General features: G+C 44.0%; 1 long non-coding RNA gene across 2 annotated transcripts; it reads left to right on the top strand.

Moving 5' to 3' along the window:
• Positions 1–9,187: 9,187 nt before the first annotated feature.
• Positions 9,188–15,020, top strand: LOC134455208 (uncharacterized). Of its 2 annotated transcripts, XR_010036073.1 has the most exons (8): positions 9,188–9,711; positions 10,161–10,232; positions 10,319–10,405; positions 10,904–10,955; positions 11,261–11,488; positions 12,466–12,524; positions 13,387–13,910; positions 14,113–15,020. It is a non-coding gene; the product is annotated as an uncharacterized LOC134455208 (long non-coding RNA). The 2 variants fall into 2 exon arrangements; XR_010036072.1 differs by lacking the exon at positions 10,319–10,405.
• The last annotated feature ends 1,226 nt before the right edge of the window (positions 15,021–16,246 follow it).

The following is a 16,246-nucleotide window of genomic DNA, read 5'->3' on the forward strand; positions in this document are numbered from 1 at the left end:
TACCTCATTACACACACGTGCACACACACACACACACACACATGTGTACACACACACACACACACACATGTGTACACACACACACACACACACACACACACACACACACACACACACACACACACACACACACACACACACACACACACACACACACACACACACACACACACACACAGAGTCAGCCAGACCAAGCCAACCAGCAACAGCACCAGACCATCCAGCCCCTGCACCACAGTGCCACTAGCCCAGAGAGCAGCACTGCTGTGGGGGCCTGTGGTGGGGGTCTGCCCCGGCACATGTGGCTGGCTCTCTGGATGTCTGCATTGTCTTTGGGGATCTTTGGGGATCTTTGGGGGGTCTGTGTAAATATAGGGGTGGCTCAGGCCGGCTGCACGTTCCATGCGTCCACTCTCATATGAATGATAAATGATGACAGCTCTCGGATGGCTAATTCATCAGTGTGTGTACGTGCGTGTGTGTGTGTGCACGTGTGGGTGCGTGCGTGCGTATGGGTGGATAGGTGGGTTATGTGTGTATGTGAGAGTGAGGGACAGACAGACGGACGAATACACGGAGAGTGTGTGTAATGATTTGAAAAAAAGAAATAGACAAGAAAATAGATTGGAAATAGAATTTTAAAATTGTAATTTATTCAGCAATAGGCTTAGAATAATGAATAATAAATACTAAATATTTCTATATGTTATGGTATATGATGTATATTTTTAATATCTAAAATCCACTTAGCACAATTTGTTATCAATTATAGTCTTAGAAATATCATGTATAGTAATTATTCCATATTAAATCCCTCACTGAAAAATATATGTGTCAGGCATATTTATTTATGTAGTTTTTTATGAATTTATGTATTTGTTTGTTTGATTGATTGATTTATTATTGTATTATACACATTTTTTAACCTATCCCATCAATTGGCTAATTGTTAATTCGTATGCTTATGTGCAAGACTGAGTGTACATTTTTATTCATTAATTTTATAAGTATATGATTGCATGTTGCAAAGTCATTTTATATTATCAGGTGTCTGACCGATTGACACTTACACAAACATAAGGTACTTTTTGTTTGTGTGCGATGGGGCTTGCACTGCACGTTCGTGTGTGTGTGTGGCTGTATTATAGTGAAGAGGAATATGTCTGAACTCAGCTTGTGTGTGTGTGTGTGTGTGTGTGTGTGTGTGTGTGTGTGTGTGTGTGTGTGTGTGTGTGTGTGTGTGTGTGTGTGTGTGTGTGTGTGTGTGTGTGTGTGTGTGTGTGTGTGTGTGTGTTGGCCGGCCAAAGCTCAGAGTCACTCCATGGGAACCTCCCCATCTGCTGCTGAAAGCTTAAGGGCTCTCCACTGCTTTCCTTATGTGTGTGTGTGTGTGTGCTTTCCTTATGTGTGTGTGTGTGTGTGTGTGTGTGTGTGTGTGTGTGTGTGTGTGTGTGTGTGTGTGTGTGTGTGTGTGTGTGTGTGTGTGTGTGTGTGTGTGTGTGTGTGTGTGTGTGTGTGTGTGCTCCACTCCTTTCCTTATGGCCAGCAGACCTCTCTCCATACCCACGAGAGGCTGTGTGTATGTGTGTGTGTGTATATGCTCTCCGCTGCTTTCCTTATGGGCAGGCCTTTCTCTATACCCTGGCCACCTCAAGAGGCTGTGTGTGTGTGTGTGTGTGTGTGTGTGTGTGTGTGTGTGTGTGTGTGTGTGTGTGTGTGTGTGTGTGTGTGTGTGTGTGTGTGTGTGTGTGTGTGTGTGTGTGTGTGTGTGTGTGTGTGTGTGTGTGTGTGTGTGTGAGAGTGGTTTGGCCACCATGCTAACAGAACGCTTCCCTGCCAGTAGAAAAGCCTCTCTTGAGACAAGGGGGGGAAGAGCATTAAAGAGACTGGAAGCCTGGCCTGCTTCTGTTTACCTAATTGGCAAATGTGATTCAGAAATGAATCAATGACTTAAATCAAATCAAAATGCATGTGTGGTGGAAAAAGGTAACTTATTATTAATGTACAGAGAGTGTACTTTTCATATAGGCCTATATATATACTAAATATTGTAAATGTATATATTTGTGTATGTATATAAATATACATGTAGCCTATATATGATGATCTAGAACACATTTAACAAGCAAAAAATATTTTCATGACCGTTATATATTTTTTAAATATTTTCTCTCTGTCTTTTTCTTTGTGTCTGTCTGTCTCTCATGCATGTGCTCCCCTCTCCATTTTTCTTCCTCATATTTCCCCCTCCTCTTCTTCCACCACTCTCTCTCACACACACACACACACGCTCTCTCTCTCTCTCAAACACACACACACACACATTTCATCCACTTGTGATGCTAAACTTTGGCTCTTTTCTCTTGACGTCATGTACAGCGTGAGCCGTTTTCGTCGTCTTGCATGTGTGTGTGTGTGTGTGTGTGTGTGTGTGTGTGTGTGTGTGTGGGTCTCTCTCTCTGTGTCCTTTTCACTCTTTCCCTGCTTTTATTTTTTTTCTCTCCATTTTCTCTCTCGCATTTCCCTGTATTCCTCTTCCTCCAATCTCTCATACACTCTCCTTCTCTGTCTGTCTCTGTCTCTCGCTCTCATGCGTGTGTGTTCATGCATGCTTGGTTTTTGTTTTTTGTTTTTTGTTTTTTTAGTCAGGCATCCGCGTGGCCAGCCCTGGGGTCCTGAGTCAGCTGCTGGGGCTGTGTGGCTGGTCGCCCCAGGGGGCCGTGGCGGCTGATTGAAGCCGATCGATGATGGACGTGAGTTTGGTCAGGAACAAGGCGGCCCGGCTCCAACAGGGGAGGGAGGGAGGGAGAGGAGGGGCTCCGCTCGCCATACACACTCTCCCACACACACACACACACACACACACACACACACACACACGCCTCCTCTCTCCCCTCCCTATACACACACACGTCTCTCCCTCCCTTTCTCCCTCCTCCCTGCCACCGAATATGAATGAATAAATGGACAGAGGGTGCTGCTTGGCGCTGCGCTGTGGTGTGTGTGTGTGTGTGTGTGTATGTGTGTGCGCATGTGTGTGTGCAGACTTGCATCATGCAAAGGCGTTTGAATTTCACGCTGGTGCATTATGCATTGTGGGCAAACGACTTTGCATGTTAAGCCGTGCTGTACAACGCAGCAGAAAAGCAGTTTTAGACCAAGCTAGCGCAGTTTTTCCACCGTCGCTGCAAATTTGTGTTGCCTGCGTTGAATGTCTGTTGCTAAATGCAAAAATGCTGAGCTGTGCCCTGACCCAAACCATCCCTATTCCTAACTTGTCTGTAAAGCCATGTTTCTTCTGCTTCACTCTTGCCAACCGCAGTAAAACAAGCAAACGAAATGACAAAATTGTGCCCAGACCAAAACCACCCCTAACCCCCCCAGCGTTGTGGCGCACAAGTTAACATGCAAAGTCGGAGAGCACACAGGCAATAGATGGTTGAAGTTCGAGTGTTATCCAAATGTAGCAGCATGATGCCATATTGATGTGTGTGTGTGTGTGTGTGTGTGTGTGTGTGTATGAGGGAGAGAAAGAGAGAAAAAAAGAAAGAAAGAGAGAGAGAGAAACAGAGAGAAAGAGAACGCAAGAGAGCGGGAGAGAGTAGCGACACAGAGAGAGCATACTTGTGTTAGTGAGTGTCTGTGAATTTGTGTAAATGTGTGAGGAGGACATAGTTTGAGAGAGAAAAATGGGAGGGAGAGAGAGAGAGAGAGAGAGAGAGAGAGAGAGAGAGAGAGCGAGAGAGAGAGAATATGCATGTATTGAAGAGAAGGGGTGTGTCTGTATGTGTGTGTGTGCTTGGGGGGGGGGGACATGTTTAAACACCATGAAAATGAGTGACAGGACTGATAAGGAAGGTGTGTGTGTGTGTGTGTGTGTGTGTGTGTGTGTGTGTGTGAGAGAGAGAGAGAGAGAGAGAGAAGGGGAGGGGAGGGGAGGGCGAAGGAGAGCAGAAAGCCCAGCTAGAAAGGGACAGAAAGACAGAGAGAGAGTAAGCACGGGAGAGAGAGAGAGAGAGAGAGAGAGGGGGGAAAGTGAGCTATTAATTACCAAAGCAGAAGCAGATGGAACAGAATGGTGCCCTCCATAGAGACACGGGCAGCTGGAACCCATCAGGTAGAGAGAGAGAGAGAGAGAGAGAGAGAGAGAGAGAGAGAGAGAGAGAGAGAGAGAGAGAGAGAGAGAGAGAGAGAGAGAGAGAGAGAGAGAGAGAGAGAGAGAAATATATATATAGAGAGAGCGAGACAGACAGACAGACAGACAGAGGGGCAAACAGAGGAAGAGAATAAGGTGGACAGGGCGAGAGAGCCACACACTCCATACAACATTTACTGTGGATGATTGCAGAGATTTAATTGCACCTCCCTGAAAGCCAATTGGATGTGACGGAACAGAAAAGCGGGTTGGGGGGGTTGGTGGGTTGGGGGACCAGGCAGGGGGGCAAGTGAATGGGGGGGGATAAGAGGTGAGGTGATGTGTGTGTGCGTGTGTGTGTGCGTGCATGTGTGTGAGAGAGAGAGAGAGAGAGAGACAGAGAGAGAGAGAGAGAGAGAGAGAGAGAGAGAGAGAGAGAGAGAGAGAGAGAGAGAGAGAGAGAGAGAGAGAGAGAGAGAGAGAATAGATGGTCCTGATAGACTGCTAGGGGAAGAGGGAAAGCGGGAAAGAGGGGGGGGGGGGGGTATGGTCCTGATGGATGAATGACAAGAAAGAGAGATGACAGAGCAGGAAGGAAAGCGAAACGGGACACAGCAGGCAGGCACATATCGTGTGTGAGAGTGTGTGTGTGTGTGTGTCAGCAGAGTGTTTATAAGGCCTCTTCCCCTCTCTGCCCTGTATCCTCTTAGTAAGTTGTTTGATAGTTGGGAATCCCCGTTAACATTTCATCCTCATAAACATTTTCGTCTCAGTCCAGGTTCAGGGGTCCGTTTCTCGAAAGCGTCTTTGCTATCGTCATTAGCAAAGTCCTTCATAAGAACGACTCAACTCTCTCTCGACAGAGACGCTCACCACTAAATCCAAGGGAACGGTAAGACGGTCTTAAGACGGTCAGCAACGACAAGAATCGAGAAACGGACCCCAGGTTTATTATATATAGTCATATCAACAGAATGCAACTACAGTTGCCAGGGATACATATATTTTGGTGTGCTCACAACAATAAAATCAGACAAATACTAAGGGGGCACATAGTAGATAACAGGGAATGACGACAAACAAAAAATATTGAAAAGCGCATTGGTTGTACAGTGTACTGGTGGTACACATCCTGTCTCCAATGGGTGCTGGACTAATAATAATAATAATAATAAATTAATTAATTAAATATTTCTACAGCACAATTCATTCAAGACATGCAGCTCAATGTGCTTTTTTTTACTAAGACATTTCAGGCAGCATGCCCTTCATCAAACCCTCTGAGAAACAGGAGCCTGGTGTTGGGGACTTTATGTTTGTTGTTTTGTTCTTTGGCACTTTCCCCGTGGAGCCCCAGAGATATCAGTCTCTCTCACTGGAGACGAAAGGCCTGGAGAGTGGAGGGGTATATAGGGGTCACATGGCATGGAGGAGCACTGTGTGGTGTCCAGATGGGTGCATGGTGCAGAGGACACTGGCCTCACTCTCACCATGAAGCCCCAAGGTGGGAAGAAGTAATGTATGTTACATTACATTACACTTGCCTGACACTTTTATCCAAAGCGACTATCAGTTATTTACAAGGTACTATTGGTTACAGTCCCTGGAGCAATAAGGGGCTAGGCGCCTTGCTCAACAACCCCTCAGCCATGGATGGACTGGTAAGTGTGGAATGAGATCCTGCAACCCGGCAACCCCAACCGCTGATTTGAAGTCCACCTCCCTGACCATTACACTAGCCTGAGCGAATAGCCGACTGCTGACTCCGTCAATCAGTCTGGCAAAAGCCATGAGGAATCCTTCTCCGTGGACGATGGGAGATGGTCTGATCTTACTCTACCATTTAAATTAATTGAAGTTCCAAACTCAAATTAAAACCCATATTGTGCTTTTTTAGCATGCCTGTTACGTTATAGCGTCGCAAAAGCATACAAATAACAAAACGAAAGTGTGAATATAGTTACTTTAACCAATCAGTAACGGAGTTCGCGGGTGAGTTCTACGTCACCACTCTCAACTGTTTGCTGATTGGCGAAACACTGAGAGAACAGAGTCTTTTGCCAGACGATGTGCGGAGCCAAAATCTTTGGGTGGAGTACCGAGGATGGCGTCGCGAGGCTACCATTACACCGCAGGGCCCAAGCTGGAAGAATGGGATACAGGGGATGTATGCGAATGGAGGAAGCCGCAGGGTGGATGTGGATGATGCAAAGGAGTCTCTCACCGTGGGTGGAGAGGTACACACACACACATTGTGTATTGTCCATTATCCCATCTCCTGTGCTTGTGGCCTCGCGCTTCGCTGATGCCTCCGTTCCCCCATTCAACATCCCAAACTTTCCCACATTCAACATCCCACCTGCAAATGACAAAATGAGTTTTGAATTGTGCTTTTGCTAGATATGGCGACATCATCACAAGGCCTCAAGCGCAAGGGAGGAAGGGAGGAAGGGAGTCAGGCGGAGGGCCTGTGCAGTTATCTGTCCTTGGTCCAAGGAGCCCATGCGGACCAGGAGGAGGCCTGGACATAAATCAGTCGTCTCCCCTTAGAGCCAAGAGCTGGGAACAGGAGTGGCATCCACATCCACACTCAGCTTGGGTTTCCTCACCTGGAAAGTGAGCAGAAACCCACACAAAGGGCCAGATTAATGCACAGGCTACATATGACTACAGCCTATGGGGCCCCCACCTGTCAGGGCCCCCCCGTTTTTCAAACAGGGGTGTATCATCAATTGCAGAATTATGACAAGATGCGGTATTTAAAAATTCATTTGCAAATATGCTATTGTAAATTCCTAGCAGGGTATTATAGCGCTGTGTCATTTTGTCATTAAAGTTGCCTTCTGCGGGGGCCTACATCAACCTGTAGCCTAGGGCCCCTGGCCCATCTTAATCCGGTCCCGTCCATACCAGCCAGGCAGCCATGGCTGAAACACAAGACTCCCACAGGTCTATGTCTCCGAGTCCTCTCCTCCCTCTCCATCTCTCTCTCTCACTCTGTCCACAGCCCTGCACACCCAACGCTGACTGCACCTGGCACAACCAGCGTGTGTGTGTGTGTGTGTGTGTGTGTGTGTGTGTGTGTGTGTGTGTGTAGGAGAGCATGGGAAAACTGCATGAGGAAGAGGGAGTATAACATGTATTAAAGACCTCCCAAGAACATTAACAAGACACTATTCGTCAACATAAAAAAAAAATCACTGCTGGAGTGACCATTTCAAACACAGAACCTTCTTTAAATGTAGTTTGTGTGCAGTTTCTTTTTTGTTCAATAACACACAGACAAACCCAAACCTCGGCTGATCTGCTTTGTGCAGCAGACACACAAACCACGACTCCATCCGAATCAAAACAACAAACTCTTACATCTAAACTGTCTGTTGACGCTAAAACAAACAGCTGTGTCTGTCTGTATCAATACTGGTTTTGATGTCCTGCTTTACTTAGGCTATAACCTTTTTAAAGCAAGACAGAGCGTACTTATTTGCGCTAGCCTGTATTGTAGCCTAATAGTAGGCTACAATGCAAGCAAAGTTGTAGTGTATTTCTGTTTTTTTTGTTTTTGTTTTTTTTTGCAAAGGCGTTACTGTTTTTGTTTTCCACTTTAAAAAAGTCCTGTTAACAATTGCTTTGTGGCTCACTTCTGCGCGCTCTTATTTGTGTTAAACGCAAGCCGCAAACGGGTAGGCAACATAAAAATGGCAATCGCCGTACTATTAGAGTATAGATTATTTGCCCGAGCCCGAGCCCGAAGCGGCCCGACCCGACCCATGGGCCGGGTCGGTCCGGTATTTTCCATCACTATCCTCGGGTCGGATCGGACCGGGCCCCAGGAGTGATCAAGCTTCTTCTTCTTCTTCTTTTTTTTTTGAACTATTAGCTTAGGGCCTTAATGGCACGGGCAACATTATGTTGGATAATGATTAGACGAAATATTCTAAACACTATTCTTTGTGTGAAGCCTACAAAGTTGCAGAAGTCAAACTACGAAATTGCAAAAGGCAGCATGCGCAGTTTTCTTCCACTGGCAAGCGTATACTGCTGTGCTGAATTGACTGGCGCACGCGTGTGTGTGTATCAAGGCTTGCCGGGCGCCAGGGCGCCTATAAATCGACTTTGGTGAATGACAAACTGAATCTCATATGCATTTGGCCATGATTTTCAAAATAATTTAGTCGGAGATTTCGCTGTGGTCTTGAAAGCCTCCAGGCACTCGCGTGTCTCCCGTGTCAGAACTCTGTCGATGCTCCTCCTCCACTTGCGTCTGACTTAAAATAGGCTACCACTGACAATTGTCCGGTTCAAATAAGTTAACCATCAACTGACACGCGACGCAAAATCTATATTTTGTTATGCCTTTACAATCCAGTATAGTGGTCATCATCAAAATAACCAAGGACAGATGTATACGACATGAGAAAAGTAGAAGTTTGAGATCAGTGTACAGCATAAAGACGACATTAAACTGACTAGTCAACATGTAGCCCAATGTCCCGCTTATTGTCGGCCTATTGCTTTGATGTAGGCCTACTTGGATGCTTTTAAACACGATTCTTTATGTGTAGGCTAGCCTATAACGTTGCACAAGTCAGACTACGAAATTGCAAACGGCAGCATATCATGCGCAGTTTTCTCTCAACTGCCAAGCAGGTAACAGGTAGACCAGTGCCGTTGTTCCCAATAACGTTATGCTTCCCAATCACTTGACTCACGCTGGCTGCTGCTGCTGTCGAACACTTCTGTTTATTGTTTTTTTTTTGTATTTTACTATATTAGTGAACACAACGAAGGGCATTGCATTTGCAAAACCGTTTCATGAATTGCTTAGTCAAGCCGTGTTTGGGACTCAATGCGATGGCATGCAGCATCGCAGCATCGAATCACTTTCACTTTTACCTCTGCTGAAAAATGGCAGTGGATCTCCACTGTAGACGGTCAAATTAAACATTTCAGCGGACGATATGCTCACGAGAAGTCCCTGTGACAGTGCATGCATGGCTTTGTAGCCTAACTTTTATCATCACCGGCCAAAATGGCTGTGGCAACGCAACGTGATCTCGAATGAATTGCGTCTCATTTATCACGCAAACCAAAACCAAAATTGCGTCGATATAACGACGCATTCTCTTTTATGTCACACATGCGCAGTAGCCAGCACTATCTTTTAAGGCCAGGAGGCTTTATTGTTAGCCTATTTATAACAAAAACAAAACGTTATTCACGTTGCTTAACGTAACGACTCATTATAAATATGCTGTTAAGTCCCCACAAACTAATGAGCTCTTTTGGGCTGTTAAAGTCAAGTTTTGATTTTAGCAAGTCTTTTTCTGTTTGATTGAATTAAAACGAACCCTGTAAACATTGACATAAATTTGTCCAGAGCGTGATTTGCGCACAACAACCTCTAGGCCTACAACGTTTTGAATAGTTTCAAATATTTCATTCATAAATCCCCAGACCCCCTCCCTCTGCTACTACACCAATGATGTCATTTTATTGCGACCACTCTCTGGATTGTGGATTTTACGGACTGCATTCCCATGTACTGGGTTTAGCTGGACCGTATTGGACTGGAGGTAAGTTAATTTAATTGATAAGGCGAATGTGCATTAACTGCTATATTTGAATGCGTCTTCCAGGTCACATCATTGGTTTAGTCGCCAAACTTTTCTGACTGTCACAGTTGGTTTTACCAGCCAGCTGCTTCTACTGTGTAGCCTAGCCTAGCCTACCCATTATTGCTCGCGTGGCAAATTATTCTGTCCATAATTATATACTGTTTACAAGCGGTATCTCGGCCTCATCAAGCAAGCAGAACTTTGAAAACGACGTCAGATGCGCCAAAGTTCTGCTAAAGAGAGTAAATAGCGCGATATGTACTCTGAAATCTCATTCTGAGCAGAGCACTTGCTTGACAGGTTCACTAAGTTAATCTCTCTCTCTCTCTCTCTCTCTCTCTCTCTCTCTCTCTCTCTCTCTCTCTCTCTCTCTCTCTCTCTCTCTCTCTCTCTCCCCCAACTTTCAGGTGACAGGATATTTTGTACCTGCTTCGGACTGGTTCTGTCATTAACCTACTGAGCTGGTGCTTCTGTCCCAGGTAGGCTACATGGGCAGTCATTTTGTGTAGGCTACAGGTTTGGTTAGGTGTTTCAAGTTCAAATTCCATTCTTTCTGTACATGCAGGTAAAATGTGTTTGAACTTACATTTGCATCTATACATGAAGTAGGCAGCCTAGAGCAGGAGGCGGGCGTCAGATCAGAGGGTTGCAGGTTAGAATCCCACTTTTCCACTCCCTATCTTGCTCCATGGCTGAGGTGCCCTTGAGCAAGGCATGTAACCTAACCCCACACTGCTCCAGGGACTGTAACCAATACTCTGTGCTTTGGACTAAAGCGTCAGCTAAAGTATAATGTCATAGTAATTTTTAAAAAAAAAGTCCTATTGACCATGGCACCCAACCTAGCATTGCAGCCAAAACTGTGTCTACCTTGTTTCAAATGCTTCTCTGTATAAAATGGCCCATTTCCATTACATATTCTAATTCCCCCAACTCTATATCGAACTTCATTGGGTGGGGCTGTTTTATTTATTTTTTCATGTTTTTTTTTTAACTGCATATGAATGAGATGCTGTGTGACTAAATAAGCTTACCATAATGTTTTTAGTACTGTTATTTGTGTTTTTTGTTGTTGTTTTGTTGCAGTAGTAGTAGTAGTAGTAGTCTTGTGATCATATGGTCATCATATGTTATGTCTGCATTTCCCTAGGCATCTCCATCGCATCGCTCCTAGGCATCTGAAAGTGTACCGTTGCGCACAGGTGTGTATGACTGGTATAACATTTACAGCAGCAGCACATAGCTGGTAAGAGAACAGAGTTAATGCTGGACAAAAACCCTCATCTGAAAAAGCAAGGTGTGGAAAAACACATACACTGCCATTTGAGACAAGTGTCCTATGAAGACACCTGAAAGAGTCAGTTATAGATCTGTAGTGCTCATGTTTATTTTGTTTGGTTGAGGGTGGGGATGGGTGGGGTATAGCACCCGTAAAACATGAAAACTACTTTCACCCCTGCTGTATACACACCATCTTTGTGGATTTTGCTTGTTCCCACCTACATAGATCATGCTGGTAACGAGTTATTCAAAGGGTCTACCAATCATGGCAAAAACAGAAATCCAGCTCCTCAGCCCAGGCAGTGCCAACAACCCAGCTGATCCAGGAGCTGCAGCGAGGGGTAGTGATGACACCCCGACTGCCCTCTTCAACCATTCCCATGGAATTCATCCTGTCCAGCCTCCGTCAGATAATCCAGCCCTCCCCCTCCTACTTCCAGAGACTAATTTGCAGGTAAGCATACACAAACTGAACATTTTGTCATACTGGTCGGTCAGCTGTGGTCTTTCTATTTTGCACATCAAATTCATCCCATTTCACCCCCCAGAATCTCATCTTGTGATGTGGATCTACTGACTACACTGCTTATGTGCAGATTTTTGGCATTCTCTAAACACACTACCCCACTATCCCATTCATACACTACCCAACAATAACTGTCTGGACCCTGCAACAACATACACCACATCATACATAGGTAGAAAAATGCTGAGGCACTAAACTCCTAAAGGTTACAATTTTTACATATGCCCTGAGGAAGGGACATAAGGATCGAAACACGTAGGCATTGTAGCCAAGTAATAAAAGAAAAAAATGTTACCTTGAGTGCCTCAGTATTTGTCTACTTCGACCAAGTTTTAGAGGCCCTACACTGATGAGCATCCAAGGGAAAAAGTGAAGACCCAGATTACTCAAATGACCTGTTTGCGTTTGACATCATACTGTACATACCGGCTTGTTGATCCTGTCCCTCGTGGAAAGGACACACACACGCACACGCATACACACACACAGACAGCTCCTATGGAACCGCACCATGTGACTGCACCTTACCTGCACCTTACCTGCACTACCTCAGACCTCCACTACCAAGAACTGCTGGCCTCTGTAACATACAATGCACCAACGCTGCTTGTTGTAATTATTTATTAATTAATTACTTTATTGTTACTAGTGTTACGTGTCCTGTCTTGCACTAATGTCAGACATACACAGAACTGACATTTACAGACTATGTCCTGACATGGCATAGAGTGAGAATTTCATTTTACTTGTATAACCTGTGCATATGAAGAAAATGACAATATAACTGACTTGACTCCACACACACACCACTAATTACTCGCTCCGCAAGATTAGTCATTAGAATGTTTGAGTTTCACAATACAGGCAGACAACTCTAATTTCATTGCATGTTACACTTTTCACAGATTCTAACGGGTATGTGCTAAGGAGATGATGAGTGAACACGCTGCCAGTTTGGTTGCAGGTATGTTTTACTTTATCTGTCGAAAAAGCATATTCTTTTCAAGTTGCGCTCCATTATCCTGCCTGTGATGTTTTTGAAGGCCATCACTTGGGGTCAATAGACAACCAAATATCTGTCAGTGGTAAAGTGTCTTACGTCCGTGTACTATGAAGGTGGATCACAGTAGAAGTAGTTAACCATATTTCTCAACCTAACCATATTATCTCCCCCACACCGCACACATTGCTCAGTGCTGCTCCTGCAGAATGGACCATGCTAACCTCCCAGTTGTGTTTGTAGATCTCCACACAAATATCACCCCTCTACATTGTAAAGCTGAAAAGAATATGTCTACTTGACATCTTTTAACCCACCAAGTAGAGGAAGGTTAACTTAAGTACAGTTTAGTTGTTGTTTTGGTGTTGTGATTTTATCACATTATATTACATTACAATGCATTTAGCAGACACTTTATCCAAATGTGTATCCATGTGGATCAGAGTGTGGGGTGTGAACACAGAGGACAGCTGTATACAAGTAAACCATTGTAAAACTGAAGACCTACTGATCGTGTGTAAGCAGGATAAAGTAAGTGCATAGGGTTATGAATTACAGATTAGGAATGAATGCTTTGTTATGTAGGGGAGCTCTCTCAGACGAGATGAGTCTCCACAAACTGCTTGAAAGTTGAGAGGGATGAGTACACTAAAAAAATGTATCATTTCCCCAAATGCAGCAACAAGTGGAAAGCCATTATAATGTCTGAATCTGTATTTAATTTGAGATTGTTATGTATATGTTTCTGTGTATATATCTCCTGCTTAAAAAAAAATGTATATATTTGTTTAAAATATATATCTCCTGTTTTTTATGTTGTTTCCAGTGTGTCACCGAATTCCGTAGATTCATCATCACTATGTGGGGTGGAAGCTGCACAGACTACAACAAGGCTTCTGGGACCCCACTCCCCTCAAGCAAGACATTTACCACCTGCTTCACCTATGAAGGACTGATTATTGGCAGTGATGTATACCACAACGCATACAAGCTGTTCAGCCTGCTGCCCTCCGGGTAGAGGTACAGGAGTATCTGCTTCCGCAACTCCAGACTCGCCAACATCTTCATCTACCAGACTGTCATGCCAAATCGTCCCTCCTCTCTCCCATCCCAGGATGCCGAATTATGACCAAGTGACTGAAGAACTGCCATACGTCTTCACTTGGTCATGGCATGACCAGAGGCTGTATGCAAACTCACAGTATAATTCTACACGATCCACTATAAGTCATATTTTATTTCAGGTGGTTTGAATAGCTGTGATACATTAATGATGCCTGCCAACGATTCTGAATTGTGTACAGTCTGTAATATTTCTTCTTCAAGGGACCAGTCAAGTCGATGTGACAGGTGATTTTTATACAAAACGTTGTCAAAGTTTACGTAATTGACACATCTGGTTGGTCCTTGTTTTGAATTCTGAATTGTCAATATACTATATGCCTTTATCAGGTTTGAGCTTGGAGTTGAGTATATGTTAAATTAATAGAATGTGCTAGTCTCTTCACATTAAACTTAGACCGAACTGCCTTTACCTTTGGATCGTCTGCAGTTCCCTGTTGGCCCACTACCATCTGCCCCGCATGGTGCGCGACACCAGACACTGGAGCAGCTGGGTCGCCACTCATCAACGCAGAGTGAAACAGTGCTTTGACCGCTCCCACAGGGTTAAAAGCCCCACACTTGCTCCACTGGACTGATTGAGGATCCGCAGGCCTACCCGGGGGCCACAAGCTCAAGTCATTCTGTTCTGCCCCACTGCAAGTGACTGAGCAGCTGGGTCCCGCCATTTTCCGCCGTGTTCACAAGGTGCCGCCGCCTACTGCAACAGACCTGGAGGCGACTGGCCCGTACAAGGGCCCATCCAGGCCATCTCATGGACTATGTACTCTGACAATATGAATGATGNTCCTGGGTCTCCCCTGGGGAGGGGGGAAATGTTATGTCTGCTCTGTTGCCTGTGCTGATTAGGGATGCAAATTATCGATTAATTCATTAATCATTAGTTGATAGCCTTATCGATCGACTTACGATTAATTGATAAGCGGCGTTTTCCCCCCGAAAATCTCAAAGTTTCTCGAAAAAAAAGTACTAAATCAAAACATTTTAATTAAACATTGAGATAAAATACCACATTTAAATTAATTGTATTTCAACTCTTTAATCCAAATGTGATTTAAATATTCCCACTATTCACACCCCTTTTCACACACACTCTTCACATGCCCATTTCACCTGCGTCTCTTGTCAGTTGAATTGTCGATTAATTGCGATTAATGTTTTTTAATCGATTAACACATTGATCGATTAAAGTCGATTAATCGATTAATCGTTTGCATCCCTAGTGCTGATATTTCATATTTCCTGATGCTACTTGAAGACGACATAATAACATTTGTGCAGGGCATGCTGGGATGCGAGTTCAGTGAAATAAACGTCTGGTATGGCTAGACTTTGACAGCTCTGTGTGTGTAGCGTATTGTTTACAGTTTTATTGTACATAACACTGGGGGCAAAATCCTAATTTCATGCAGCCCATGGGATCATTTCAAATGTGTATTACACAGTTGGCCCACATACACCATTAATGTACAGCATAGCAAGGCTTGAACATGAAATTTGGTTTGCCATAGGAATATGAGTGGGCCCAGGTCAATGGAACAGCTCACAGTCATATGTAACACAATATGAACTACCATGCATGATGATGGAGAAGAGTGTATGTAACATTTTAAAACACTACCCCGTAGACCTAAATTAGCTGTTACCAGAATGGCAATGACCAATTCGTTACATATTAGGTCTACTTAAAGGTGCGCTGTGTAGGACGTTGGCCAGAGTATTGCAACTATGCTGCTCATTGAAACAGTGCTGCCCATTGCCAAATTAGATCTTTCCATGATTAATTACTAAATAATAGGCCTAAAGTGATATCTAATAGTATGACCAAAGTACAGTAAGTTTTGCAGCTAAAAAATTCTATTTCTTGAAATTCAAATGGCGGTCATAACAAATAGCCTACTTTGAATTTCATGACGGTGGTAAGTATTCATTAAAAAGGTCTCCTAACATCTGTTAATGGGCAGCAGTAGTATTAGTACAGTTGTGCTTATAGGCCAGATGTGTGCCATTCTAAAATAAAAATAAAAAACAGTTTTGCAATGTCAAATCTGAGACCGTTTTGGATATGCTGCCAGTTCGTTTTTTTTTTCTGTAAAAATAGGTATGTTTTTGCCTACACACACAACTTACATAGCCTAATTCAAAACCCACTTGAATATCCACATTTTAGTTTAATTGATAGGTGAACATACGCCTTGCAGAAATAATCCAGCATGATTTGACTCAATGTAGCCACTGGGGGGAACGTATATGCTTATTTTGGCAGCAAGCTATGATTTTGGTAGCCTACTTTTATGTCCATACATCCTTAAAACTCTCTTTAACATCCACATATGCACTTGAATTGGCAAGTTGATAGGAAATAATCCAAGATTTAGACGCTTGATTCAATAGCCATGCGTGGGGCATCCTGAATTGCTTGGAAATACATAATTGTGCCAGCAAGCGACTAAGACTTTTGATACTTATAAGTAAATAAATGATTGAAAACCCACTTAAACATCCCCATATATGCTTGGATTGACAAAGCCATGTGTGCTGTGGTGAAATAAACCAATTTTCAG

This window comes from Engraulis encrasicolus, chromosome 9 (assembly GCF_034702125.1).
Source record: "Engraulis encrasicolus isolate BLACKSEA-1 chromosome 9, IST_EnEncr_1.0, whole genome shotgun sequence".
NCBI classification, from domain to species: Eukaryota; Metazoa; Chordata; class Actinopteri; order Clupeiformes; family Engraulidae; genus Engraulis; species Engraulis encrasicolus.